The sequence below is a fragment of the Neomonachus schauinslandi genome, chromosome 1 (assembly GCF_002201575.2).
Source record: "Neomonachus schauinslandi chromosome 1, ASM220157v2, whole genome shotgun sequence".
Lineage (NCBI taxonomy): Eukaryota > Metazoa > Chordata > Mammalia > Carnivora > Phocidae > Neomonachus > Neomonachus schauinslandi.
Genome location: NC_058403.1, coordinates 187676773 through 187697717, shown reverse-complemented (window position 1 = coordinate 187697717; position 20945 = coordinate 187676773).

The following is a 20945-nucleotide window of genomic DNA, read 5'->3' as shown; positions in this document are numbered from 1 at the left end:
AAAAAAAAAAAAAAAAAAAAAAAAAAAAAAAAAAAAAAAAAAGAAAAGTCTCTAGGGTGACCTTTTTCATGTCTCTTTGAAAAACACTGTGTCTCAGCCCAGGGACTGGACTTGTCTCCCAAGTCCTAATTGACCTACACATCATGTTGGCACAAGTGTGAGGGGCATTCCCTCAGCCAGAGAGGGGTGTCTGGGCAGGGTAGAGATCTCAGCCAAGGGTCAGAGGCTCATGTGGGAATGAGGTCTGGATAGAGTGAGGCACATTTCAAATTCATGTAATGACTAAAACCAAAAATCTGTTGTCTGGGAGACTTGCTAGGGGTACAAGTAGCAACCAGGTAAAATGAGAAAAGGGTTTGTCACAAAAAACAGAGTACCAAAGCCCTTTCCTGTCTTCCAGTTAGAAGATGAAATTCAAAATGTGCCACTTGAAACATTAAAAAAAACCCCAAAAAACAGAATATGCCACTCTACCTGTATTATATCCTTTTTTTTGATAGATTTTTAAAATTTTTTTTCAAAATTGTACCAATTTTATAGTAACACAAACATTTCCTGATGTTCCACATTCTTGCCAGATCTTGGTAATGTCTTAGTTACTGTGTTGGGTTTGGGGTCTGGTTTTGCTTAGTCATTGCAGTGGTTGAGCAGTGGTTTGGCATTATGGATTTGAATTGTTTCCTTATTTCTGCTGAGATGGAGTGCATTTCTGTGTATGTAGCAGCAATTTGGTATCTTCTTTCATAAAGGGTCACTTATTTTGCCCATTTTAAACATTGGGTTCTTCATATTTACTGATTTATGGTTCTTTATATCTTCCAAATACTTTATCAGTTATATTGATTAAAAATCTCTATGTATTTCCTTTTTTCTCAATGATGTGTTTTGAAGAATTCTTAATTTTAATATAGTCCAATTTTTTTTTAAAGATTTTATTTATTTATTTTTAGAGAGCGAGCAAGAGAGAAACAGCATGAGAGGGGAGAGGGTCAGAGGGAGAAGCAGGCTCCCTGCTGAGCCAGGAGCCCGATGTGGGACTCGATCCCAGGACCCTGGGATCATGACCTGAGCCGAAGGCAGACACTTAACCATCTGAGCCACCCAGGCGCCCCCAATTTTTTTTTATGGCTAATGCTTTCTGGGTCCTATTTGGATCTTTATTTTTCTGCTCATCTTTTTTTAAAGAAATATGTTAAAGGATATTTCTTTGTGCATTGACTACCTTAAGATAGAACTACTTAGCATATCTGTTCAAGAGAGCAATGTTGCCTTTGCAAGGTAAATCAAATAACAAAATTCAGACTAATACCATCAATCCCTTATGAAACTGTGCCTTGAAAACTTAGGTATTATCATTGGCCTGAAAATAGAGGGATGGAAGCCCTACACATCTTGTTTTATTAGCTTCCTGTTTATCTTTCACAGCCAATGTTTCACTGGTAACCTTCTATATTCTCTAAAGTCACACTTCTCAAACCTTAACGGGCCCATGGGTCACCTGGAGATCTAGTGAAAATGTAGCTTCTGATGCAGTAAGTCTGAGGTGAGAGGAGACCCTGCACTACTCCCAGGTCAAGGCAACTGATTAGAAAATCACACTTGGAGAGCAAGTTTCTCTAGCACAAGGCAGATTCTGCTACCGTGAAGAATATGTAAAGAACATTATTTATATACGAGGTACTACATCAGTAGGATTTTAAATAGATTAAGCTGCTTTTCCCCCCTCTAAGATGTCATTGAACTAAACAGACCTCTATTCTCAATTTTTCTCAGATGTGAAGTGTAGAATATAAGCTGGCGACCACTAAGACCAATTTAAAATACTTAAGGAGTTGGGAGGTGTAGATCAGCTTGTCCTGCTTATAACAGAGGGTTCTGAGGCCAAATCCCATAAAACGAAGCCAACCAGTTGGCCAACATAGAGGAGTGTCTTCTCTGAAAGAACTTTACTATACAATTTGGATTAAAAGCTTAATTTGAAAGAAACTTAGGTCCACCTTCTCTTTCTTTCTTATCCTAATACTTTCCAACATTCTACTCAGCTTCCCCCAACCCGCTATGAAGGAGACTAATAGTGGCCCTTGAACTTTTAGTATCTTGAGCAACACAGTGTTTTGAAATACTTACCTGAATATGATACATTTCAGGCTTGGCCACTTAAAAAAGAAAAGAAAAGAAAAGAAAAGTTTACGGAGGAGAAAACTGGCAGGCACTGTCTGGCCAGGTGATCAAGGTCAGCATTGCCAGTGATAAGTCACATCAGTAGCCTAGACCGCTGGATATGATATAATGAGAAAAGCAATTTACTTCATAGCCTTTCTTCCCCAAAACCCATAACCCCAAGGTAATCATGAGAAAACCATCAGACAAGGCTGAATTGAGGGACGTTCTACAAAGTTTGGCCAATAATCCTCAAAAATGTGAAGGTTATTACAAAGACTGAAAAATTGCCACAGGCCAGGGGACATGAAGGGGACATTGCTGACTGAATGCTGTGTGGTTCCTGGTTCCCATCCTGGAACAGAAAGAGAACGTAAATGGAGAAACTGGTGAAACCTGATTCAAGTCTAGAGTTTAGTTAGTACTAATGTGTTGATGCTGGTTTCTGAGTTCAGACCAATGTACCATGGTAATGTGCAAACATTAGGGGAACCTCACTTGGGTGAGGGATATATGGGAACTCCCTGTACTAACTTCGCAATGTTTCTGTCAATCTAAAATTATTCCCTAACACAGAGTGTATTAAAAATGGCATTGAAAGCAGGATTGAGGGAGAGCAGCATTTAAGGAACTACTGGAACATACTCTTTTTGAAAGTATACTTCATGGACAAATTTTTCCCCTATAAAGTGTGTGTGTGGTGGGGTAGAATGTTGTGCAGGAGTGTGTATTTTCCTAATGACCTACTGAGAAAATAACGCAAAAATCAAAGACTACCACTGGTTCAAAAGAAAAGCAAAAGAACACTTCCCTCAGTGGACATGAACCAAATTGCTTTGAAAGAAAGCAAAGTCTAGAGGAACTGTTGAAAAATCTGCCAAGTGACTAATCCCAAGTTGGATCCCAATGGACGAAATTGGAGAGATCCATTAGGCAGACGAGGCTGTCCATTTCCTCAGAATTATCGACCCTGGTGATGCCCTTGCTCCGTGCGCATGGGCCACCAGAGAAGCTCCCCAGCCAGAATCGAGTTAAGTGGAAACATCACAATCAATAAAAGACACTCTATTTTCCATTTGCTCATTGTTTTTTAAGGGCTTATTTTGTAACAGCACAAGAAGGATTCAATTCAATATCAATTCACCTTCTGGGTGGGAGAGGACTCCAGATATTGACTTTTAGCGCCTGACAAAGTTTGTGACGAGGCTCAGTTTGCTGACATTCTGACCAGAGTGCAAACCTCAGCCATAGAGGAGCCAGGATAAGCAGATGTTAGGCACTGCTTCATGATACTGGAACCCCTTTCAATGCAGCAACAAAGTCAACAACAAATGCCAATTGAGCACCTACTGGTTGCTCAGCCAGCCAGCCAAGCACCTTTCATTGTTTTCAATGAGTTGCCAAGAGTTGTTCCAGTCTGGGTTTTGTTTTTTCCATGTTAAATAGCTAAATTAGTGGTCTTCCAGGTGCTTATACCATTCTGTTTTTTTATCCAGGGGTGAGTTAAATGATACTGTTTGAAGCAATGTTTGACCTTTACATTGACTTTCTCTCTCTCTCTCTCTCTTTTTTTTGAATTTTGGTTTTTGAGTTCTTTTGATGGTGGTGGTGATGACAATGTGTTAGACTCCACTTAGCAATATGTTTTTCATATTCTTTACCTACTCTTGCTCCTGCCCCAAGTGAAAGTTACTAGGATGAACCAAGGATGTGGTTCTATATATATTTAATATAGGTAGCAAATATTTTCAAAGATGGCTGTGATCAATCCTCCCATTCATTTATGTATACATACCTCTGCAATAGGACTTTGCTGCTCTTCCCATGAAGGGGGGCAATCTATTTCTCCACCCCTGGAATCTGGTTGTGACTTGCTTTGGCCAGTGGGACATTAGCTAGTGTGATATGGGAGACTTGAAAATGTGTGCTTACTGGGGCTGCTGAGAATCCTGCCCTCACATGAACAAGCCAGGGCTAGCCACCTAGAGGAGGAAGACCATAAGGACAGAGACCCTGCCTGTCTCACCCATCCCAGGGAAGGCCCCAGACATGGGGGTGAGGTCCTTCTAGGCCACCTGACTCCAGCCAAGCCAACTCAGACCAGCAGCACTGCCAAACTAACCCACAATGATAAATGCTTTAAGCTATGTTTTGGAGTGGTTTGCTACATAGCAGAAGTGAACTCCTATAGACATACTCTTTGTTAGAATGGTTTATTTTTCTCATTTAACTTAAGTCTTTAGAGTCTCAAATCCTAATTCAGAGCAAATATCTTGCCTCAGAATCTGCCTCTACCTGGGGGACAGAATTATTGTTGATAATTCCATACCACTATGTTAATACATGTGACACTTACGCCATACTTTATTATACCTTTGTTGTCCGTGTCTGTGTTTCCCTCTCACTAAGCTCTAAGTGGAAAGGTTTGTACATCTTTGGGCACAGCCTGGTCTTCAGTATGGTAGACAATAAAATATTTGTTGAAAGTTCTAGGAACATGTTTTCTTATTAACAAACTTCTTTGTGCTGGGATCTCTGAGGGAGCCCAATGTATGATACCTGCTTGAATTTTGGCTAACCTGAGAAATAAGAGGAAATGGAAAATATAGATTATAATATCTGTTATTGATAAAAGCTATGTAGAAGCTACCATTTATCTATAACCCAGTGTGCTTTTTAATATTCAATTCCAGGATTAGGCAAATGGACCCACTCAGATATAGGCTATGCTATACTAGATTCGATTTGAGTGGAGTCTGGGCAGACTCCCTTTCTGTCCCTCCCCTACTGTAGAGTTGAGCCCACTCTCTCCATGATCCCATTGTACATATGTCCTGTCTTTTGGTGTTCACAGATCTTCCTGGCAGTCTTAATAAGTTACCAGTATATCTCTCCCCCAATCCAAGATTGTAATTCCTTTGGCTCAAGGCCAGGCATGTTATTTCTGTATCGTTTGTGCCTGGTGGAGTCCTAGGCACAGAGTACTTCACATTTGTTGAAAGATTAAGCTCTGTAATTGTATGATTCTGGAGATAGTTTGACATCACCTTTCTCAGTTAATTGGCACTGAATTCCTCACAATTATGACACAGCATAGGTCACATATGACACAAAATAGTGTATGGGCAAAAGGGGAAATCAAAGCTGTTTATGATGCTAATTTTGATAGTCAGGTGCTTGCTTAAGGAGAACAATTAGAACTCACTGCAGTAATGAGGGATGATTTGTTGTTTGTGGACTAACTTAACCACCCTTCATATTTGCAGTGTATTTTAGAGACTTAAAGATGAGGTGACTATGACATGTTCTCGACACTGAATATGGTGTTAGCTGACCATTTGTTCATATTTTCATTAACTTTTAAAGGCAAAATGCCTTTGAAGATGTTTCTGTAAGGAAGATAGTTCTCTGATTTTAGTGGGGTATGTGGTGCTTGATAAAAAAAAAAAAAAGATTCCTGATCTCATCTTTCAATTGAGGGGGTCTGGGTAGAGACCAATGCTGGGTGTATTGAACAGCCACCCAGGTGACTCTGATTCAGGTAGCCCATTGACCATCTTATGAGTGGGGGATCTTCCAAGTGAAAGGAACAGAGATCTGCTCAACTATGTCAAGTTCAAAGGCCATTTTTCTTGTGTAAGGATGGAGAGAACTGTATTCCCAGGAACCCAGGAATGTCACACAAGCAGACTTCTGCAAGGTCCAGCATCAGGGCAGCTCCAGGTGTACTGGCTTGCCCCCCCCCCCCCCCCTCTCCCTCTCCTGTTTTCTCTGATTCTTTGTATCTGATCTCTTCTCTCTCAGTCCTTAGGTCCTCAGGACTTGGGTGTGTGCTGCCACTCAGCGTCCCAGCTCTTCCCCCTACATTTCTCACCACCACCTGTGCACTTACCTGTGTGTTTTGTTTCAAATTCCCCAGAGGCAATTTGATCAGTGCAATGTATCCTGTGGAGTCCTGGTACCCCAATCAAAGTTTAGGAAAACCACTGAGAACCGTTCCTCTGGGCATCCACTCCTTGTCCAGGCAGCTGGGGGCTAGCAGTGGAAGGAAGGTTTTGTAGAAAATCATGGCAAGGAGGCTGAGGAAGCACTGGCCAAAGTCTGTTACTGGCCTCGCACCTTCTCGCCATTTCAATATCAGAATTTATGACCACTGACAAAATAGGGAGTAAATTTGTCTCCACAAAAGACCTTTACCTTAAGAAATGTTCACCATAAAATAGGGAATGTGTAACACTGCTACAGAGTGTGATGTTTTAATAATGCAAATACTCAAAGAGGGGAGTTTTAAGATGTTTGGATATTGAGGAACTTTTAGAACCCAAAGACCAGCAAATAGAAGATACTCAATTTGGATAAGACTTTCTTTTCAGTTGAGTTGAACTGCAAGTGCTCATTTTGTCTTCATAGTCCTGGAAATTATTGGCATTAAACCCCATCTTAGCTAGCTAGAGTTTTCTATGTTGTTGTTAGGGTGATTTTATTTACTTATCAGACTCAGTGGGAGTATGATTTACTTGATGGAAATTTACCTTGATGAACTCATTTTGCGTCTTAGAAGTAAGAAAAAAAAACAGCTCATACTTGGAATTGATTTCCTTGGCAAAATAATAATTAAAGAGCTTGTGTGTGCACGCGCTCTCCCCTACCCCCCTCTCCCTCTCCCCCCCTCTGTGTGTGTGTGGGGTGTGTGTGTGTGTGTGCGTGTGTGATAAGAAAAGGTAAAATATTGGAGTCAAAAACTAAATTATTTCCCTGAAACTTGTAACCCGTCCCCAGCTTAGAAAGATTTCATTTTGGACAATGCAATGAAATTTAAGTAATTATCCATGTTGTGTGTCTGTGTTTGACAGCAAAGCCTTCAAAATATTTTGATGTGCAACCTTTCTTCTTTTCCTTTGTGTTGTCAGACAACATGCCAGCTGTCAGATGGAGGGAAGCAAGAAACTTTGGCATCACTATTCCCGCCACCTTCACCGTGGAGTCCCTATGAATAGCATAATTAGGATAAACCAGCCTCAGAGGGAGAGCCACAGGTGGTACTCCTTATATCTAGAGCTGAAGGTGTGAATGAATTTCAATGTCTTTTTGATACCCAGACAACAATAAGATTACAAAGAGTGAAGATTTTGTTATGAGAGAGCCCAATATTTGAAGTAAATAATAACGATGATGATACTTTTCATTATCATGCAGCTTTCCCCTTTGAAAGAGTTTTCAAAGAAGAAAGCGCCCTGTTTTCAGAACAGCCAGTTTCCCCTCTTATCTCTCTACGGAGTCTCTTTGAACTCCCTCTTTTAAGGAAGGGGAGGTGATACTGATCTGAGCCAGGTGATAGGTGGAGGGAATTAAGTCTGTTGTGGAAGTGTTACTATAAAATACATTTGCTGTAATTATCAGAAAAGGAAACCATAGTGACCTTCATCTGCAATGTTCTTAGTTGTCGCCCTATTTCTCAGCTTTATTTTCTGTCCAGTCCTTGCCATTTCAGAATGATCACTACTTTTATGGCCCATCTTAAGTTCTAGCTCCCTTTGTCTCTGCCCTGATTGCTCCATATTGAAGAAACCTGCTCTCTTCGGACCACCTATAGCACAAACAGAAACAAAATTTGTCACATGATTCAGCATTTGTATTACCTTTAGCTGTGTCTTAACACCTCGTGTTTTTAACCAGATTTTGAACTACTTGAGAAAACAGAAAGTGACTTGGTCTTCAATGCACTCTTCATGACATTTCACACATTTCTGGGTCCATAATGGCACATTCTACTTTAATCACAGTCAACCCGCCTCAGGAACATCCAAACAGCATCAAAAGAGGGATGGGCGATGATGGAAGTTGTGGGCCCTCTGACCTTGTGCTATCTTTTCTTCTGCCCTTACCTGGGTCTTTTCAGCTTCCAGCTCAGATCCCACACTTACCCCTCCAGCTTGCTCAGAGGTTCAGCGACCGTCATTTGGTCAGCTCTACTCCATTTGGTCAGCTCCACCTATAGCTCTGCAAGCCCCTGAACCCTGGGTGCTCTGGGTGACTGTTCTGCCTTAGCCTCCATGATCAGGAATGGACCACAGATGCTCAATTGTAAATAATCTACCTTGTTTCTTGCAATCAATTAACATCAAGCCAAACTTTGTGTCAGGGCCACAGCTGTGTGTAATCTGACCCACCTCTACTTCTCCAGGCTTTTTTCTCATTTCTGTCCCGTTCCCTCAAAAATTCTGGCCTTTTTTGGCCCTTGAAGCTTCAGGACGCTTTCACTCCTATTCTCTCTACCTGGAGGGCTTTCCCTGCAGCTGACCACACATCTGGTTCCTGCTCATGTTGTCAGCTCACCCTTCTTAAAGTTGACATCATCCAATAACTCTCTCAACCCATTTTCACTTCCTTCACAGTATACACTACCATCTATAATTATTTGTTAATGTGTTTACCACATATCTTCTCCCATCAGGAGAATGTAAACTCCGTGAAAGCAGGGGCTTTATCTTTTCTATCACTGAGAGGGCACTGAATGTAGGAAATGCTTAATCCATGGATGGGTGCTTGCACGGATGTGGAAGGAGTAAGAACATAGAAAAACAAAGTTCTTTAGTAATGTCTGTTCTCCCTATACTTGTTTTCGCTTCAGGGACCATGCTCTCGCTCTCTCTTGTTATATATGGTTTGGCACCTAATTGAGAACTAAATTGTAAATGTCACAGATGCCAAGTTGTCTTAGTGAGCTGGAGATCCACGCCAACCCTTGATTAATTACCTGTTTTTCCTCACATTTGAATAGAGTGACACCAATTTTTAGTTGATCATCTGCTGAATCTACCACGTGGATGAGACATGGTGCCACCTGTGCTGTGTGGGGGTCCTACACCACCAGCAGCTCCATCTGCCTGAGCCTGTTCGTTGTTCCAAGGGGGCCCTGCCCAGTGGGCCTTGGTGATATGTAAGCCAAAACAGACAACTGGGAAGATGAAGTAATAATACTTACCTGCATTTCACAGACAAGCAAACCAAGGTTCAGAGGCTCAAAAACAAAGCTGTTAAACAAGAAATGAACAGACATGCTGGTTGTGAAATCCAATTTTATGTGATTCCCTCTGCATCACTTTCTCTTGGTCCTCTGCATTTTTCCAGCATCTTCTATCCCTTACAATCATAGTGTAACTGAGTGAAAGTTCCATGACTGTCAGAAGGTGGTCTCCAGCGGCAACATAAACCATGGGGTCCTTTGTAAATTCCCTTAAAACATATGTCCTGGGGAGAATGCTGGCGGTGGTCTCCTCAATACTCCAGGGTGAGGTCTGCAAACTTTTGGTAAAGAGCCATATGGGAATTTTACACTTTGCAGGCTAAGAGGCAAAATCAAGGATATTACATAATACTTACATGAGAAGAGATGAGATGAATTTTTGCATTTTTTTTTCAACAATTTAAAAATGTAAAGTCTTCTTAGCCACAGACCACACAGAAACAGCCCAACTGGGTCTGAAGGCTGTGGTTTGATGGCTCCTACGCCAGGGGAAGAACAGAAATATTAGCCCAGGACTCTTAAACCAGCACCATATTGAGTGTGTGTGTGTGTGTATGTGTGTAGAACAATATATACTTTATGTATATACTTAATATATGTATATATATAGATATATATATATTACACATGCATTTTCTCTCCAATTTCCTGAGCAACGTCAATCCCCTAGACTCATTGACCTTGCCTTCAGTCACAAACTTGGCTCTTTTTTGGGGTGTGCTCACTTCCACACTTGTGTCCTGGCAGTCCCTTCTGAATTCTGTAACATCTGTGGAAAGTTGGAAGGGGCCATACCTTTTAACTTGGCCATAGGAGATGTATTTTCTCACCGGAACCTCATCAGGTGGAGACATGAGCCTCATTATGGTGTTAGCTATCTGGCTGTACTTTTCTCTCTCACTTTCTCTCTTTAGACGTCCCACAGAGGCCTTTCTGCTCATTTAGTTCTCTGTAACACATCACTTAACAAAACCCTCATTAGACTTGATTGCTAGATTTTCAGTAAACAAAACTTTCTTTTGAGCATTGCTACTGGTGAGACTACTAAGGCAAATGGAATTAGGCCTTTTTGGAGTTCTGTTTCTCTACAGATGTGGGTAAAGGGCCTCATTTTTAACTGAAGGGGGCAGTAGTTTTAGAACTTTAAGAACTTCCTAACCATTTAAGACTGGGTCATGCCTTAAACCATATTTTGACTATAACACATTGGCTTCTTCTATGGAAGCTTCTTCCCAGTGTTTTTTTTTTTTTTAATTTTATTTTATTATGTTAGTCACCATACATTATCCCAGTGGTTTTTAATAGGACTTTAAACACCATCCAGAGTTGGAGGCAAAGCCCTAAGGCAGGATCTTCCCATATGAAGCCAGAACAGAGCTCTATTCCCAAGTACAGTAGACCCTTGAACAACACAGGGCCAGGGGGACACTGATTCCGCCCCCCCCCCCCACATAGATAAAATTTCACTAACTTTTGATTCTCCCAAAACCTAACGACTAATAGCCTAATGTTGACCAGAATCCTTACTTATAAACCGTCAATTAACACATATTTTGTATATGTATTGTATACTGTATTTTTACAATAAAGTGAGCTAGAGAAAAGAAAATGTTAAGATCATAAGGAAAAGAAAATATGTTTACAGTACTGTATAGTATTTATCAAAAACATCTACATGTAAGAGGGCCTATGTAGTTTAAAACATGTTGTTCAAAGGTCAACTGTACTCCATTTTCCTGCCTTGTTAGTACGTGGATGGTTATATTTCTGTACCTTGCAGTTAGTTGTGGTCTCTAGCTTGCTTTGGATGATAAAATTTGAGAGGAGGTAGCATGTGTCTCCTCTAGGCAGAAATATTAAACCCCCAGAGCAAGAGACAAGTGCTCCTTTTTTTCCTAGCCACAGGGAACACGGAAGCCCAGTGAAGATGGATTCACAATCAGTCTGGGGCCTTCATGAAAAGTCCTCCGTGAAGCCATACTGAGCATGCAGTTCGAGCAAGAAATAGACCTTTGTGGTTTTAAGTCATTGAGATTTGACGTTTATTGTTATTTCAGCACAACTCAGCCCATCCTGACTGCTATGCTCTGTCTAGTCCAAATGCATGAGAGTAGAGCAAGAAAAAAAATGTCAAGCTGCTTGTTTGGAAGAATTACTGTTAATAGTGGTTTCCAGTTAGACTATTCCTGGATACAGTTGTCCTGTGCACATACTTGTGGAGCTGTAGCTGTAGGCAGTTGTGTGTCTTTGAGTAGGGAACCAAAGACCAAACCTCTATCACTATCCAGATAGTGGGGTGCATGCCATTGCATTTTGCTCTGCAAACATTGAGTGCCTCTGTATACAAGACACTGTTAGAACTTAGACTGCTTTATCAGACAGTTTCTGAAGAACTGCAAGTATTTTCTTTGATTTCTTGTTTTTCTTGTGGTCCAGCAATTAGTTAGGAGGACACCTAATTAGCAGCTATTGTACCTCTATGCAGACAATTTACAAGTCTATTCTCCAAAAGGGGAAATGTTAATGAGAAGAGAATCCTGTGGCTGAACTCTTGGCGCGGGTAACTCTCTGCCTTCATTATATTCACTGGACAACTTGGTTCCTTCAGAGCATGCTGAACTTGGTCAGCAGAAGCATCCAGCGACTCACGTGACACAGGGTTTAATTTGACTTCCTCAGATTGAAAACTTACTGCTAGTTTAGTGAGCCTTCTTGGCCAGCATGAACAGGTAATGTGAAAAATCAAAACTGACAGCACATTTAAATCATGCCCCTAACCCATATTGGGCATCTATACATCTCATGGCACAATTTAAATCCCCAGATGAAAAAGCAAGGGACACTATTACAATTGTTGAAGGATGTGTATTGAAGGTAGAACTTTCCAGCTACTAAGGACCAGGGTTTGGGTAGTCCACGTTTAGGTTGCGGGGTGTGGGGGGCGGCGGGATTTAGCCACTGACCAGTTAGGAAGCCTGGAGAAGCCACAAAATATGAAGGTAGACTTTCTCATTTTCATCCAGCACACACCTGTAGCCACTATAGAATTTCCAATACTAAGCGAGATCACTAGGGAATCCTCTTTTTCTCCTCTTACTGCAAAATAACCAGATTTATTCAGTAAGTATTTTTTGTGACTCTCCACAAGACGCTCACTTTGTTAGTTGAATAAGGAAATGCCAAGCTCATGAACAAGTGGTTTCTTCAACTCCAGTGTTGATGGTATAACCTGCGACAGGGTCCCTTTTGCTTACAGGTCTTCTTAAGTTATACTTAGCCAGTGTGCAACATGGAAAAGAAACTTGTGAACCTTGGATATTCCTGTGTGTATGTGGGGGGGCGGGGAATAGAAATACGGAGGCAAGTCAGAGGCTCTTCTGAGGAAGAGGGAAGAATAAGTACTCCCATGTTGGCAGAACTTTGAGAATTTGCCTTTTCTGTCCAAAACCAATATCTGAGCCATGATATCAATACTTTTGAGACAAGAAAAAATACTGGGTATTAGAAATGGTTTCTTTTTTTGTTAATGTACAGGGGCAAGGAAGCACCTGTTGCTTTATCAAAATGAGTTCCACAGTTAAGATGCTCAGAGGATTGAACAAACAGTTTTGAGCAATCTTACTTCATAAGGTAGGATTATGGGCGATTTTTTTCCCATACCAAACTATGGATCTCTTCCAATAAGTGCAGCTTTGTTCCTCCAGCATTGTGATCAACGAGGCTGGGGGGTCTCAGAGTTCTGTATGAGGCCACCTCTGTATGGGAGGTGGCTTCAAATTCTCTGGACTTCTGATTCCACCATGGCTGCAACAACCAGTTCACATGGGCTTCAAGCTGCTCTGCACAGGTACAACTAAACAGTATCTTGCTCGGCTATGCATCACATGCCTCTTGCATTTCTTTCGAAGATTTGCTGATGTCAGCACCTAGGGGGTAGTGGGAGCTGCTTGGCAGGTTTGCAGGGGCATCCTGGAGGCCTGGGAATTAATGACCCTTCGGGAAACCCTTGGCCAATGGAAGCTGAGAGTTGAGGAATAAATGCTTCCTCGTCTCATCCCCCAGGTAGGCACGTCTAAGGCACATTTAACAAGGCTTCTCAGAAGGTCTCAAGAGATCTAGTATTGCAGCGTCTATAGTGGGGCCCACATTGATAGCATGTCTTCGTGTTGGCTTTCCCCCCATCCCTGTCTCTGTCCCCCAGCCCCTCCCTCCTGCCCAAGCATCCATTTGCCAAAGAAACCACCTGCATACAAAGTTTGTCTCAGGCTCTCTTTTGAGGAAGGCTTTCCTGAGATACATTCTATTCATAGGCTTCCCCTATCTTCGGCAGAAGTGTGTAATTTCAGGCTAAATTCAGTCTTAGTGCTGTTGGGACATTATTAGTGAATATGAAAGATCCCACTTTTCCATTTCCAATGCAGTTTTAGCACCAGGGGTCAGTGGACTAAAATGATCCCATTAAAATGGTCAATGACCTATTTTTTTTTTCCTTTTGATATAGGAGAGGTTCTTTTAATGTGTGTTTCTAGCCCACTGTATTGCTCCTTTGTGAGCCTCATTATAAAGCCCTGACCTTCAGGAAAGAAATTAAAGGATAGGGGCATTTCATGGTATTCGTGTTCATTCTCTGTATGCTTTTTGATCTTTGTAAAGTATAAACAGTCTGGGAAGAGCACTGACGAGGCCAGCGTTTTAACCTTGATCCTGGCATGGGCTGATTAGCCTTGCATAGGAAAACCATCACATAGCCTGAAATTGCATTCTGAATTCTGGTGGAACGTGGTGTGTCTGCTCTTGGTCACCCAGGGTAGCAGATGACAACACGCATTTCATCCTCCCTCCTGAACACCAAACACAAGCGCCGGGGACAGTGATTTGCAAGTGCAGTGTTGCTTGCGATGCTGAGATGAACACGCTTATGTGATGCGGCACGTTTAGCTGGCTGAGCAGGGCTCGGAGAGACTCATGGAGGCAGTGCCCTGGGGTTAGGAGTGTGAGGGCAGCAAAGCACTGGAGCTGTTTGTCACAGGAGACAAGGGACTTGGGGGGATGCTGGATGCGAGCAGAGTCGCTTCAAGGCACGCGACCCAGGCGTGGCGCTCCTCTAGTGGAAGCCAAGGGGGCGCCGGGCTCCCCACTCAGCGTGGCACCTCTGCTGCCTTAGTGGGATCTGTTCTGTGCAGAAATGGCACACCCGCCCAGACGTGGGCGTTTGTGGGTGTGTGTGGGAAGGGCTGGGGACAAGGCTAAGAGATTTGGAGTCAGCCAAGCTGCTGAGTGCTCTAAAAACTGTGTGCTTCCAGTGCATTCGCTGTGGCACTTTTTGGCTTGTCCCGGATGAGTTGACTCTGCAGCCATATTCCTAACAGCAACCGGTCACCTGGCAACTCAGGAAGCTGCTGTTGTCCCTGAGTTTCAGAGAAGGCCTGGTGGCTCCCCAGGAGGGCTGCAGCTTGGCAGAGACTTGGCTAAGCGTAGAATTGGTTCTCCAGGGAAAAGCATGTTTGAATTTAATTTTGTGGTCTAGGAATGTGGAATTTTTTTTTTTTTTAATTTTTGAGGTGAAATTTGTATAACATAAAATTAACCATTTTAAGGAACACAAGCTGTGGCATTTAGTATATTTACAGTGTTGAAGAAACACCGCCTCCATCCACTTCCAAAATATTTTCATCACCCCCAAATGTGACCCCAGTGGAATGTCATAATGTGGTATTAATACCTGACTACACTGAGAATTGCCTTTCTATTGAGGAGAAAAAAATTTTTTTTTTAAAGATTTACTTATTTATTTTAGAGGAAGCACACAAGCACAAGAGCAGGGGAGGGGCAGAGGGAGAGGGGGAGAATCTCAAGCAGACTCCCCGCTGAGTGCAGAGCCTGACATGGGGCTCAATCTCAAAACCCTGAGATCATGACCAAGAGTCCTACACTCAACCAACTGAGCCACCCAGGCGCCCTTCCACCCCCAAAAGTTTGAAGAACAAATGGAACAAAATACTACCTTTTAATTTTATTCTATTTTTAAATGACATATATTTTTGTTCCTTCAAATTTATAGAGACCATGTATTTTCAATGCAGGAAACTAAAAAAATTGTGAAATCTGAAGGAAAAAAAATACCCAAACGCAATATGAAGAAGATGCAAGGCTAGTCCGGACAAAGTTACAGCTAAATCTTTTGCTAAATATACATGCTCTGGGGGCGCCTGGGTAGCTGTCATTAGGCGTCTGCCTTCGGCTCAGGTTGTGATTCCAGGGTCCTGGGATCGAGCCCCGCATCAGGCTCCCTGCTCTGAGACAGGCCTGCTTCTCCCTCTCCCATTCCCCCTGCTTGTGTTCTCTCTCTTGCTGTCTCTGTCAAATAAATAAATAAAATCTTAAAAAAAAATTATATATATATATATATATATATATATATATACATGCTCTGTTCTAGCCCCCATGTCTAGATCAACATAGATGGTTATGTATGAGAATCCCCTGAAAGAATCTGGACAGTGTGTCTTCCTGAATCTCCCATGTGATTTTTGCTAAGCCTCTTCTAGTATGTTTGAGAATTGCTGGTTCCACATCAGGAGTTGTTCATAATCAGGTCAGACTGGAGGTAAAAGTTTGATACTTACTGGGTGACCTTGGCAAGATGGGTACAATTTTTGTGAGCCTTGGTTTTTCTTATCTGTAAAATGGGGTTAATATCTGCCTCATGACTTAATTGCTTATTGTGAAAAGTAAATACCGGGTATGTAGTGCTGCGTAAATGATAATTAAAAAAAAAAAAGAGAGACAACAGTAAAGAAAGGCAGAGATGCAGATGTTTGGGGGCCAGCTCAGCCCCGCCCCAGGCACATGCCTCTCAGGTGTTTTATCCTCACGGTGGGTTTGATTGATTGATTGATTTTTTTTTAATTTTTTTTTAAATTTTTATTTATTTGAGAGAGAGAGTGAGTGAGAGAGAGAGAGCACAAGAGGGGGGGAGCGGGAGAGGGAGAAGCAGACTCCCTGCTGAGCAGGTAGCCCGATGCGGGACTCGATCCCGGGACTCCAGGATCATGACCTGAGCCGAAGGCAGTCGCTTAACCAACTGAGCCACCCAGGCGCCCACGGTGGGTTTGATTTAAATTCATGCTGCCGCAAATGGGGTCAAATCCCCACATACTTAAAGCCAGGATGCCAAACATCTGCTGGGCCCTGTCAGCTACTGCCAGAGACTATCTCCCAGTTTAAAGCAAGATCACTTTGGGTAGCAAGTGACTCTGTGGCACATCCGTTAAAGAGAAATCCGAGAAAGGGCAGTGAGTGGGGCAGGAAAGGTGGTGTGCCCTGCATATGACTAGCCAATGGCACGGGAGAGCTTTGCCTCGGCCCCTCCCAAGGCTAGAAATGGCACTAGTTCGACAGGGCCGGCCTTGTTGCCTACGGTAGGGTGTCTGATTCTCACCAGGCTGAGAAGCCATGTGTCATGCCCCAAGGGCTGGTTTTGTGTAGGACCTGAACACTTCATTTCCTGTGATCCGGGTGTGGAATGAAATTTGGAATCCCATTAGCTTTGCCTGGGTGATACGTCCAGCACCTCCAATCTGTAATTCATTCAGCAAATTGTTGAAAATCTCTGGTTTGGATGTTATTCAAGGAAAGAAGACATGGCCCCAGCCGTCATGAGAGTCTCAGTCTAGAGTGGCCATTCCTTGAAGCATCCTGGGGGGTTCTTCACCTCTCAAGACATATATCCCATGCATCAGAAAAGCATTCCATGAGCAGACAGATTTGGGAAAGAACGTATAGTACATAACTTTACATTAGTGTTTAAAACCTCTAAGATGTCCCATAGCAAAGGAAAAAAAAAGAAACAACTCTTACTGAATGTGTCCAGTACTAATTTAAACATGAAATCTTTTGCCACTTAAAACTTCTTAACATCACCTGAACTGGTGTTCCCTGCTGGTCTGGAAGAAATCTGTCAAAATATCAGTTTTCCAGACTGCGATTCATAAAACTATACAGAAACTACTTCATATATAGATACAGATCTATGTAGTGCCTTCAGAACCTTTGAGATCTGATTCCATTTCTCCAACCCCCTAAAGGAGAGATGGCAAACTGCAATGTTCGCAGCCAGCCAGCTCAGATAAGCAGGACGGGCAGCAGGCTGGCAGGCAGGCTGGGAATCTTTCTGTGCTCACTGACAATTTGGTGGCAGTACTGTGACCTGGAAAGACACATCCCTCAGCTCAAGTCGGCCTCTGCTGGGTGGTAGGAATGTGGGTCACACCAGTGAGAGTTCTGTTTCTTAGGAGAACATGGAAACCTGTATTTTTTAGACATGAAATTTCCCAACTTCAGATTAGTAAAATACTGTGCTGGCCAAACAGAACAACAGAAACACTCTTCTATAGGCCAGTCCTGGGGGAGCTACCAAGCTGTGGCCTGGCCCTGGGGAGATGGGGTGTGAACTATTTGCAGATTAGTAAGATCTATAACACCAAAGGATCTGTGAGCTCGTGAGGCAAATGCCACACCTAGATAATTATGTTGGTGACCATACCCTCCACGCGCTGTGATTCCCCGCGTACATCCTCCTTGGCTCCTCAGTCAAAAGCAGTGGTGCAGCTCAAGACTTTCTTCCCTGATACAGTTTCTGCAATTAGCTTCCAGGACAGTTCGTCCATCTCCTTTGCTGTTTTTCCTTTTTTCCCCAAGTTTGGGAATGTTGGAAAGTCCCACGGTACAGGCCTCAACTCTTTGTTCTTCCTTATTCACAGTCCCCTCCTTAGAGACGTCACGAAGCCTGTGGGGCTAAATGCCATCTCTATGTCCGCATGTGCATATTTCTATTTCTAGTCCAATTTTCACTCCTGAACTCTCCAGAGTTGTACATTCAAGTCTCTTCTTCAGTCCTAGTAGATCTTGCACTGGGCAGATCCAAAGCAGATATCCGGATTTTTCCAATCCCCAAAGCTTCTACACACACAGCCTCCCCCGTCTTGGTTACTGGTGACAACAGACTGTGTGGCTAATTCCCTCCCCCGCTTCAAGTCTTGAACTAAATGCTCCCTCCTCCAGGAGGCCTGCCCTGGCCACCCTGTTTGAGACTGGGCAGCCTACCTCTGGTTCCCCTTAGCCTGCTTGATCTTCTCCCAAGCACCTACCTTCTAACACACAGTATATTCTTATGTTTATTGAGCATCTGCCCACACTAGAATGTAAACTCCACAAGGGCTGAGGATATTTGTCTGTTTAATTTCCTAATATACCCTTAGATTCAATATGAAGCACATAGTAGATGCTCAATAAATGTTTGAATAAATAAATGCCAGTTGCCACTTGGCAAAGAATTTTCAAGAGAAAAGGTGCTTAAAAGCTCAAGCTTGTCATAAAAGTTCAAGTGTTAATACACGTCCACTAGTGTCCATTAACTGAATTGAACCACAAACCACTGAGAGTATAAACAAGGAACATCTTCAAAATGTATTTGGTATGTGGAAACACCAAGATAGTAGGGGCAGGTTTTAAGAACTATATACATAAGTATATAATGTGTGTGCAGATATATATAGATTTTTTTCTGATCAGGAGTTTCACATTTTGTTTCATAAGCCAAATATTCTAGGGGACATCTATCTGTTGAAGCGTTCTACCAACTTTCTGCTAGGGTTCCAAAATTAAAATTAAAAAACAAAAACAAACCAGAGGTACTGCCAACTTCTCCCTGTACTGATAGCTCATTTCCCAGTGTGTTGCTAATCTCCAGTTTTGTCCCAAAGATAGTATTTTAAAAACTTTCACACTGAGTTCCTTTGTGTATCAAAGACAAAGTTATTATCAAAATTGTTACGTTCTTTGTCATGCAAAAAGCATAAGTAATGTTTTTAATAATGCAAGCCATTAAAAAGTAGATGGGCTGAATTCATTGTGTCTGTTTCTAACCTGCTTTGGGAAAGAATTTTTCTCTGCACAAAGGTGTAACCCTTTGATGCCTGCATGAATCTTTCCCTCTGTTTTTCAATATGGAGTTGAGCGCCTATTTCATTTAGAGACTCAGAGCTAAACCTTCAGCCTCTCAAGCCCCTTCCCTAGAGATGGAAGGTTTTTGGAAGGAACAGTTTCACTCTAAGGAACAACTTTCTTGGGAAAAATTGCTTTGGAAGAAAATAAAACTTCTGGATTTTGTTTTAGGTATGACTGATACTCCTTTCTTCAAAATGGCTTAGGGAGTAGGTTCATCGGAGAGGGGATACTTCAGGAGTTAAGATGCCCTTCAGGATTGAGGTCCTGGCACCGGCAACCTGGAAAGTAAGAACGTGGTACGTGGATAGCAGAGACCAGGCAGACGTACCCCCATCCCCCTACCTGAGGCCCAAGCACACATCACTGCGAACAGGAAATCCTTGTCCAGAGCCTCACAATATTTTTTAAATGTGGTGGTCCAGGCAGTCACCCCCAATCGCTTTGAATCAGCATGTGAAATTACCGTAGTGGATACAATTTTTAAAAGTAGTAAGAAAACACTTTTAAAAGATGGCTGGATGTCAGGCAGACCAACACCAAGTGAAGGCCAAATTTCAGGCGCCTGGGGTTGTGGCCGCGATGTCACCAGCCTTCCTAAGTTCCCAGACTCCGGTTCCTGTCCAGACTTTTGACTGAGACCTGATGGCCCTCTTTAGGATGTCTCAAACCTTCAGAAAAGGCTTTGGAGCAAGACACACTAAGAGTGGTTATAAGAGCTTTGTCTGGGCTTAGCCCAGTGTGCTTTGAATCTTCTGGGTGCCCGTAACCAGTGTCTTCATCCTAGACTCCTGAAATTATCTGGCATACAGATGTGACTTGTTCTGAGTTTCCTTCAGAAGGAACCAGGGGGCCTGTAGCTTTAATTCCTTTCCCAAATAGCAGTCTTTGTTCTAGTTAAGAGCACAGCCTATAAAATAGTTACATAATGGGGGAGAGGCAAGAAGGCTGGGATTGGAACAGCTCCCCAGGGAGAGGAAAACACATTGTAACTTTCTGAAACCCCAAATCTGTACTGCTTCTCTGCTCTTGAAAGAAATGGATGTTTATTTTTTCCTTCTCCTTGCAGAGAAGAAATGTGAAGGATCAAAAGAACGGATTTGCCTGGTTGTTCGTGTGGCCTGATTAGGTTGGAATTAGTCTTTTTCTCTCTTCACTGAGAGAAGCAGAGACCATCTGCAGAAATTATTTAAATTGGTGTGCCTTCCAGGGAAGCTGTTTTCTTCGCCGCTGCATTTTTTGTAGCGCCAGGGAGCTCAACAGGCATTCCACATTTTTGCTGCTATAGCACCAATGTTGCCTTTGGCCATTAGATTAACAAAAGGAAAAATTAACTTTCCTCCAGCTGAAAGTTAACACCTTAGATTAATTAAAAAGCAAATGTGATCAAGGCCCCTGGATTTTTCTCTGAAGGTCCTTTCTGCAGGGGCTTCAGGACTGCAGTGAAGCTTCTCGGCTGATGAGGGGCTTGGGGAGGGAAGAGTTGAATGTTTCATCAGGATTGATTTATAATGTAACTTGCCCAATGTGAATAGAAAGCAAACCAGTGGGAATCTAAAGCCTCTCTTGCTCCATGCAGAAGGGATCCTCACTGCTGTTTGTTTTGGAGGAGATGGGGAAGGAGCTAAGATGGGCACGTGGGCTGCATGCCGCTTTCTGGAATGAGGCTGCCTCTGTCTGTGTGCCAGGTGCCCCATGCACTCTCCCCGTGACCTTGGGCAAGCTACTTCATTTCTCAGAAACTGTTTTCTCA